Source organism: Chaetura pelagica, unplaced genomic scaffold (genome assembly GCF_000747805.2).
Source record: "Chaetura pelagica isolate M959 unplaced genomic scaffold, ChaPel_1.0 scaffold220, whole genome shotgun sequence".
Classification (NCBI taxonomy): Eukaryota; Metazoa; Chordata; class Aves; order Apodiformes; family Apodidae; genus Chaetura; species Chaetura pelagica.
The window spans coordinates 2,142,140-2,152,059 of NW_009951982.1; positions in this window are offsets into that span (position 1 = coordinate 2,142,140).

Consider the following 9,920-nt stretch of genomic DNA (forward strand, 5'->3'; position numbering starts at 1 on the left):
TTACATAACAAAAATTTCTTAAAAATCCAACACAGATATTTGCCTCTGAAAACGTTGATATAAGACACTTGACCTTGTTGAGATTTTTGTCCAACTCTCTATTAAATGAACTGTTGGTAACACTGAAGCAGTCTCATGAATCTCTGTTTTCACAAGGCTACAGTTTTCTAACAACCTAATAAGCACTACCATCAAAGTTTCTCCTGACCAACTCTAGTTAAACACAGGTCATTCCTCTCTCCATACAAAGAACAAATTTGATTTGGGTTTTTCAGGGATGACTTTGTTCTAACTCTGTGGCTTTTTGGGCCTATTTCTTTAATTTGGACAGGGGTTGCCTCTCATTGTGTGCTCCATTGCTATGCAAGGGGATAAATCTTGCCTGAGACTTTGATCTGAATCTTCCTGATGGTTATCACAAATTATTTCAAATGTTCATCTCCCAACAGTGCAACAAAGCAGCAGATTTTATAACTCTCTTATTTAACTCTCCTAAGTAGCTAAGACTTTTTTTCTTCTGTCTGGAGGAAAAAAGCTAATGAAACCATTTGGGAGCAATCTGGGAGTCTAAATACAAACAAACACTAAAAATTCATATACTTGGCTTCAATCATTACGTCAATGTTGTGTGGAGCAAGTTCCTCTTATAACCTTGACTAAATGTAAATATGTAAATATGAGGCACGCATCCCTCTCCTCTATTGTAACAAACACCCTTCTGTGTTCTTTAACTTTGGGCTGCAAGTTTACTTCTGCAGCATGTCACATTCATCTTTATTTTCACATAATAAAGTGTACAACCCATCTGTTGTTATTGATTGATTTATATTAGCAAGACAAAAGACCTGATTAATTGTACTGCTAACTGGTTTCACTCATGCAATTAATTCATATTAACAACATAAATTAAAAAAAGCCATTTTAATCTATAGGCTTAATTTGGAATTTTTATTTTAGTTGCTGACCCAAATACAGACAGGCTCTTTTATTTTCCTTCTGTATTATTTGACAACTTTATATTTTTCTTAAAAGGCAAGTAAAATGCAAAATCTATAGAAACAAGTGAAGCACCACCAAAATCAGCATTGATAGAAGCTGGCATGGACAGTTACACATAGGAATTTTAGTTCAATTTTAGTTTAATTTTCTTTAAAAGTAAAAAAAATATTTGCCTAAGTCAGGACCCTTTTAATGCTAGGAAAGATCTATATTCTTTTCATGCATTTGTTTGTGAAACTGTACATATTATAGCTCTTCATGCATAACAAGTGAAAAAAAAGATTTTTATGGTATACTTCCCTTTTTATGGACTAGTATCCCTGCTCTAATCTGTGGCAGGAAAATATTGTGCTCCATACACCAATCTATTCATCTCTAGATCACTAGTTTTATTACTATATATCAAGCTTTAATTCTCATCAACACAGCATATAACTCACTGTATTTCTGAACTGTGAGACTTAAACTATTATTGCTTAGATCATAATATATTGGACCATTATCTCTTTGTGTGAGACCTGAGGCAAATTCTTCTCAGATGGAATTTACTTCAGAATGATTCAAGAGCAATTTAAAATGAATGGCTGCAAAGCTAATTCCATTTGCATTTGGATACCCATCATTCGGCAAGATCATTCCCCATCCGTTGCAAGAAAGGCAGCTGGAATTAACTGTATAGATGGGATTTCTGTTCAGTTTTATAATGTTATGATTAAAAAGCTTTCTAGAGCAACAAGTACTGTTTACTGTGAAATTAACAGCAGGTGCTAGCTTGGTAAGGCAGCTTATGAGGATGGAGGCAAGAATTTGGATTACAGAGCACACATTTTCGGGAAAGGAAAACTGCTCAGCTACGAGTCCATTGGTTGCAGGGTATTCTCTCCTCCTAGGAAGAGGCACACTATGGTGTGTAAGTAAGGAAGCAAGAAACGCTGTATGCTATATAGTCTGCCTCCACCTTAGAGCCACTTAACACCAATGGACCTATGAATCCAAAATCAGGCCAATTTGAATGTAAAATGGGACAAAACAGATTTTTTCTAATTACTAGTGAGTAGTTCCCTATCAAAGGGGCCCTGTGGACCCATCTCAGTCACGGAAACCACACTGGGACAAAGAATGGGCACAGCAAAGTACAGTCCACACCCTGAAAGAGAAAGCACATTTTCCTGCCCTGCTCTGGGGAAGAGGAGGATGGATTTCTCTGCACTTACCCTCTGTTAGCACTGCCTCCACTGCCTCCAGTTGACTGCAAGGTGGGCATGCAATTAGGCAATCACACATTATTCTTCAGCACCTCATCTCAAAAGTGAAAGATTTCACTAAATAGTCCCAGAATATTACAACTTTATAACAGCATAATATTTGGCCAGCTTGGGAAACTGGCCTCTGCTTGCTTGTAGCTGCATTCACTGCAGGCCTTTATGTGCCTGAAGACAAGGCTTGGTTTTGCAGCAGTCCACAAACCAGATACTTGCTGAGCTTTGCTGAATTCTCATGGCAGCAAAGTCAAGAGAATTTCAGACTAAAATTTACTGAGCACCCACAAAATTAAATGCTCTTTTCAGCAGAGAAAGGACAGCCAAGGCATGGTCTGGGAAAAGCAATAGAGAAATCGATAGGGCGTGCAATGTTCATCTGTTCTGGGTGACTTCAACTCTGAAAAAAAATAAAGGCTGCAAAGAGGAATTATCTTCCCCTGCACCTGCAGTAGTGCAGTGGAGACCTTCTTATCACATCTCAGCTTAACAACACATTCCCAGGAGTTTAAACCTGAGCTTTGCAAGCACTTAACAAGGAACATATCCACTGAGTGGCTACACGTAGATCAGAAAGCAACCAGCAAAAGTTCCCTCTCCGCCCCCCCCAACACACACACATCAAACAAAACCTATAGACATCCTTTCCTGTCCTCCTGAACTTCTACCAAAAAGCAACTTCCACAGAGGCATAAGAATTAGTATGTGATCCACTGCTAACCACACGTGTCAAGCGGGAGGCATTTTGAAAACCCAGACAATGGGCATCTAAGACATATGGAAGTGTTCAAGGCCAGGTTCGACTGGACTAGCAACCTTGCCTAGTGGAAGGTGCCCCTGCCCCTGGCAGGGCAGTTTGTACTAGATGATCTTTAAAGTTTATTCCAACCCAAAACAACCCATGAGTCTATTATTTGAAATACTGGATTTTTGGCTCAGCTAAAAGGTTCAGGAAGGTTTCCATTACTCAGTGACAGGCCTACTACAGTGAACATACCAAATACGTAAGTGGTCTACCAAAGCTCCTAAGACAGTAATTGTGCTTGTTATGCCCATGTTACTTCAACTAGCCTTTTTCAGAAAGCTGGGAAGAGCTGAAGGGGAGAGGAAAGTGCCATGCTTTCCCCTGCAACAGCAGAGCATGGTCTGGCATAAGGCAGGGTGCCTGCTAAGACTTGGAGCTGTGGTTCAAAAGCAGTTCAGTCGAAGAAGCTAAAGAAGTGGCTGCTGGTGCTCCTAGACAGCAGCATTGCACTGAGCAGAAGCCCTCTTCTGTGGTGCACTCTCTCCATGCTCCTATTTCACATGAACTCTACAAGTTCATATATAAAGCCAATGGCAGAGGAAGATGAAAGAATAAATAGTTATCAGTTGGCCATGGCCAATGTGGACACTGTACAACCACGTTACCTACAGTAATCAGCTTGTGCTCCATCTCCCCTTGCTTTAATAGCTTCATCTCCTTCTCTCAAGTCAGTGCTTAGAACATGTTTTGCCAGGCTTGCCCTAGTAAACTGCACTACTGGTAATCAGCAACTAATTTGAGTGGAGTCAGATCTGATCTGCTTCAAAGTAAAGAAAATGAGAATCAGGTCTAGATGAGGAAAACACTGCACCAGCTTTATAATGCAGCTTCTAAGTTATACATTACTGTCTGGGAAAAAGGCATCTTCCCCCGGTTTGTTTAATTCATACGCAGAATTAAAGTTTCTGCTTCTCTTGAGGCCAATGGCAATTTTATTATCAATCAGATCAGCGGCAAACTAAAGACAAAATATGTATCCTCAAAGCAACTCACACAGCCCTCAATAGGGTACATTTCTTTATATATCGCATTGCTAACGCAAGACAAAAAATTGTAGGTATATACACAGACATGACATTAAAGGTTCTGTATCCAGAACTTTACCACTGCCCTGAGAAAAATTCTGTCAGACTAAGACCTGCTGTCTAAACATGCACGACATGGTACAGATACCTGTTAGCACTGGACTCAGTGTAGAAAATGCCCAGACATGGTATGATTTCAAGCAAGACAACAAAAAAATTTTCTGCTGCATATGAAGAGCACCAAGCTGTTCTTTGGGCAAAGGGTTTATGATAATTGTTGCCCATGTAAGAAATCTAATGCAGTAATATACAAGTGCTATTTATTATGAGGCTGCTTAACCATATAAATAGATAAAAGAGCACAAAGGCAAACCATCAGGGGGTGAGGCTGAGTTATGAGCACTGACTGTGTGAAAGGTCAAGAGCAGAGGCAAAGGCCGTGTGTCTTTGCTGCCCTGTCCTGGGTAGCAGTAGTCAGATGTCTCTTTGCAACATTTTCATTAATTCTGGTGGAAACTTTGTTGCTGTGCTTGTACAGAGCTACTGGATAAGGCTGGTTCGGTTATTGTGCCATGGCTATCAGAAGTACAGCACCTGAAAAATATAAGTCCTTGTACAAACAGCAGATGACATCAGTGACACTTCTTGGTAATTATTATCCTGCAGAAGATTTCTCTCCTTTGTTCTGTTGCTCTCTCTTTCCATTTTTTAAAAACAAAATATTCATGCTTTAAAAAAACGAGAACAGAAAACCAGTTTCCAAAACTTTATCTTTCTTACCCCTTCCTGTAACAAAACCATAGAAAATAACATGCAATGCTACTTTATGAGCACACCCACTGTATTCTGTAAGTGTGAGGTCTGGGTATTTAATCTAATTTGAAAATCAACATGACTTCTGTTAGACATGATTGTGCTGGCAGAGTTCAAGCAGCATGGCTACATATTACTGCTAGCTCTGTTTTCCCTGATATGTATATAACATACAAACAGTGGAAAAACTTCAGTGTCAGCTCATGAGATTTTGTGTCCTGCTTGTAAAACTGCCTTTTTCCTTTTGGCTTCTAGCTTGTGACGGGTCTGCATGAGGGCACGGGATCTCCTCCTAACCACCTGCAAAGCAAAGCCTAACATGAAACATTTCTGCCCCAGCTGCCATGAGCAGTCATAATGGCTGACACAGGGTCAAAAATTATTAAACCTCTGAGGAGCACCATTTCCTCTTCAGTGTTAGGCTTCACTTTCCTTTGTCACATTAGTCCTGAAGCAGCTCCAGGCTCTTGACCCCTCCTTTAACCCTGATAACTAATTAAAGATGGACAAGACTTAGGCTAAAATACTTTTTGTTAAACCAATTCATTCTCAAGTCCCCTTTAGGCACTCTTTGTCACACAGGACAGAGCCTGCCATATTTATATGGACATCAAAGTAGGTGCCTGTACAAGACCTAACTTAACCTTTGCGATTAGGCACAAGGGTGCATTTTATAGCACATAAAATATATTCTCAACATGTACTGGAAACAAGTTCTCTGGGTATAGTACAAAGCATACAATTCAGGAAAAAACTGGAGGATAACTAACTCTATGTATTTTTAGGATTAAAAGTTCAGACACAGGTTCTTCATCTGACTGCTATTCAACAGTCTGAATGTGGTGTCCTGAGTATGATGAACAAATTAAGAAGATCCTACCTTTTCTTATGCAAGGATTTCTTAAGCCTGTCACGGACCACAAACAATCAGAGCTGACACTAGAGTCGTCAGCTGTACACAGATGGGGTCTAGGGCTAGTGGTAAATCACACCACGCAGCACAAGTTGGTTTAATATAGCTAAATCTGTGTGCAGTCTATTGTTGGTGGCTGGGCACAATCAAGGGAATGAGAGGGTTTGTAAATGAATGCAGCACTTTGCTAATACTTTCTTAGATCTTAACTTGCTTCTTGCACCAGTATGTCAGGTTTAAAATGTCAATCCTTTGGTTCTAGCAAGAATGGTTACTTTTATCCTCACTTTCCCCATTATTAAAACTGCTGCAGAGCTCTGCTCTCAGCTTTCTAATGTTTCAGTGCAAGCATTTCTCTCAGCAAAGAGTGATGTTCCAACATCCTGTGATTGATAAAACTGAGATCCAGTGGGATGTCATGGATCTTGATTTCATGAGCTGTCTGAAGCGTGCAGTTAATCTAGTTAGTGGGATCGCTCCATCCCAGAGAAACACAGGACACTTGCCTGTTCCTAAAACAATAGCTCACTCATATGGCCACCCGGTTAAGGCATTGAGCTGTGAGATCCCAGGGGATAGATAGATATTCTTGTGCAACCTTGGGGAAATCTGCTCTGTCAGTTTCAGGGTCCCATCTGCAAAATGGATGTACCAGCCTCACAAGCAGCACTCTAATTCACTACCTTTGAACTGAGCAAATAACTGATTCTTCCTTCAAAATTTCTTCAAAATACCTGTCCGTATCATTTACTAAACAGTCAAGAACAGATAAAGGACAACAAACAAATATGTTTATGAAATTATCAGGAAACAAAGTTTGCCTATTTTGGAGCTGATGCAAGTTTTGCATCCCTCTATAACAATGGAGATTTGGAGCAGGAGCCTCACCTTGGTTGCTCTGAAGGGGTCTTTACATGGGCTAGGGGCATCCTGGTGAGACTGGTGTCCTGAGACTAACATTAGTCCTCATGATTATCTACCTACTCACTTCTTTCTGTCACAGATCTTAATAAGATTATTATTTGCCTTGTGCTAATTACCTAATTTCATCCACAGCCAATTTTTCAAGAACCATAAATTATTTTGTATGAGGCTGATTTATCCCTGTAGAAGTTGAAATTAAATTAGAAATCCATTAGCTAAATTCTAAGCAGGAGCTTCTGGGGATAAGAGGAAAGGGAGGGGAGGAACTTGGGAATCTGAGCACCAGATGTGGAAAAAGGGGGGAAAAGTCCTTATAGGAAGTAGGAAAGGGAAAAAAAATATAAATATTGAATTAGGCACCAAGGTAGTTAGGGAGCCAGATGGAAGATCACAGATTATTGCCTAGGATCAGAAATATGACTCAGATATTTATTTACTTATTTATTTTTACTAGCAATTAGTTGTCGACTTTGTAAGCAGATAAAAAACACTAGTGCACTAAAATATCATGGTTGCATTAATGAAAATATCAACATATTCTGTGTACTATATATACTAATAAAGCTAACAATAAGGTGTTCAACCAAATTTTAACACAGAATAATAAAATGTATTCCTCCCTCTGAGGGAAAATATAAGCAAGAAAGGCTTACTTACTTTGGAAACATACAGGATGACTAATTTCATTCACACTCATTTCCTCAGTCTTGTTGATTTCCTACTCTAAAACTCTTCTAACAATTAAAAAAGTTATAGATTAAAATTCAAAGAGCAACCTGAGACAGCAGGATCCTGACTTTGCTTTATCTCCAACTCAACGTTCGGCTCAAGTGCGAGTGAAGTATCAGCCTTTCCACCACCAGGACCACTCAAGATAGCTCAGACAGAAGTTGCTGAGACCAGACAGCAAATGTGCAGTACCTGTGGGAAGCTCTAACGTGCCATCAGACTTCTTCCAGATCCCAGCATGTAAAACTTCAGTACCACCAAAGTGCATGGTCACCCCTCCTAGCCACCACCCTACCCTTTGCCTCCAGATCTTTTCAAGTTTACTCCATGGCCACTAATAAGGATAACAAACAAGGGAATAAAAAGGAAAGGAAACCTTCTGAATACTCTGTAATAACAGTTACAAAAAGTAGAGAAACCCCCAGCTGAGAACAGATCAAGTACTGATATTTTGTGGAAAGACAGATGGTGCCAATGTTCAGAGACCAGAAGCCGAAGTTTAACTCCTGTATCTACCACCTGCTGACTTGCTTCCTTTCCTTATCTGTGAATATATGCTTGCCTGCCACATCCATTTTTAATATAAGGTTCCTACAGGCACTGATATCTCTTAATATGCCAACAGAAAATGCCACTGGAAGTGGGGCTCCTGATCCTGAGAAGCAAAAGCCTTGCTACCAAGTTACATTGTGGTTTCTCATCAGTGCTGTGAATTGCTTTGGAGTAAATCAGAAGCATTCCAAAGCTGAGATGATAGGTCAGATAATAACGATATTGCATTTCAGTAGCTGAAAGCACACACGCAGAATTAGAGCAAGAAGATGGCTTGAAGTGTTTCTAGCTTGACCGCCTCTAGCAGCAGGGATAAGAAACTCTGAGAGAGACCTACCTCTGTCTTGTAGATGCTACAGGGGCTAACACATGGCATAGTGCTCAGGACAAAATCACTTTGCCAGGGTTAAACTGGTCCTTAAACGTGCATTGCCTGTATTGGGACACGGGGTTATTTATGCCTGCCGTTGACTCCCTTGTGTCTAAAGAAAGTGGTATCGTTCAATAATAGCCTAGATTATTCCAAGAAATCACATTTGTCTGTATCTCAGTCTAGTCCAAAGCTGTAAATCTTTGAGGTCTCAACTCCCTAAGCAAGTAACTTTGCTGCCTGTGCCAGAGCCTTGATCCTAACCAGAAGCTAACAGACTCCTTCGTTTTTGATTTTTAAAGTACCCACCTGCACTCATAAAGACAGCACAGCAATGTTAAGGAATGAATCCAAAACATAAAGAAAAACATACACTGTAGACGAATAATGGAAATTCAATTAATCTGCAGGCTTTGCTGGACATGTTTTGTATTTATTTATTCAGCACTCCTTAGCAGGTCAGCTCAAAGCTGGGGAGCAATGAATCAGTGGACTAATCTCCCTCCCCATCATCCCCAGTCATTCTGAGCAAACTGATATCCAGCCCCAGCTGAATGTGTTGTGCCCTGATCATAAACACTGTCACTAGAGAATCACTGACCTAAGCTATCTGACTGATTTGAGCATCAAACATATGTATTTCAATCCCACTTTCTGTTTTCTCATCTCTGATCTTCTTCATCCCCTTTCTTGAGTTTTTTTGTTCTGTATTTTCTTCCCAATTTTTATCCTCTTCTCTCTTGCCTCTAGGTTCTTTATTCTCCTCACCCCTCCCCCCCTCCTTTTTTTTTTTTTTTTTTGATCATAGGAACACTTTATGGTGTGAGCCATTAACTGTGGGAGAGCACAGGTCAAAATGGTGTCCCTGTACAGCACGTGGGGCCAAGCTTCACATGAAGCCAGAAGAGCTATATGCTGGTTGACTAACAGTTTTTCCCCCCCCCCCCCCCCCCCCTTTTTTTTTTTTTTTTTAATTCCACATCCCTCCCATCTTTTTTTTTTCCCCCAAGTTCAGCAATCCAGGCTGGTCAGGAAACTTCCTATGTCATTACAAATGGATAAACCTTAATAGACAAGAAGCAGACATAGTAAATGATTGAGGACAGAAATTTTGCAAAAGCCAACATCAAACCTAAATAGTTGTGCCTTCTTTTATAACTCTCAGAATAATTAACTACAGATCTACTTTACTCACATTCATGCAAAATCCATCCATCCATGCAATAGTAATAATATTCTAGTATTTAAATAAGGCAAGAGGCAATCACACTTTATTCTAGTGTCTAGCCAGAGACTACAGTTTAAAGTGGTTCTCCAGTAAGTTTAAACAGCTTTAAACAGTTTAAACTGCTCTTCATTTGGCAAAATTGACTTGAATAACACAAGTTCATTATGACATTAGGTAGCCTCATTCAGTAGGTTTCTAATTTGTGACCAGCAGAGCACAGTGGTATTAAATCAAACATCTGTAAATATAGGATAGGTTGTCACATTCTGTGTTTGTACAAGGCTTGGGGCAGAAAGGGTAGAA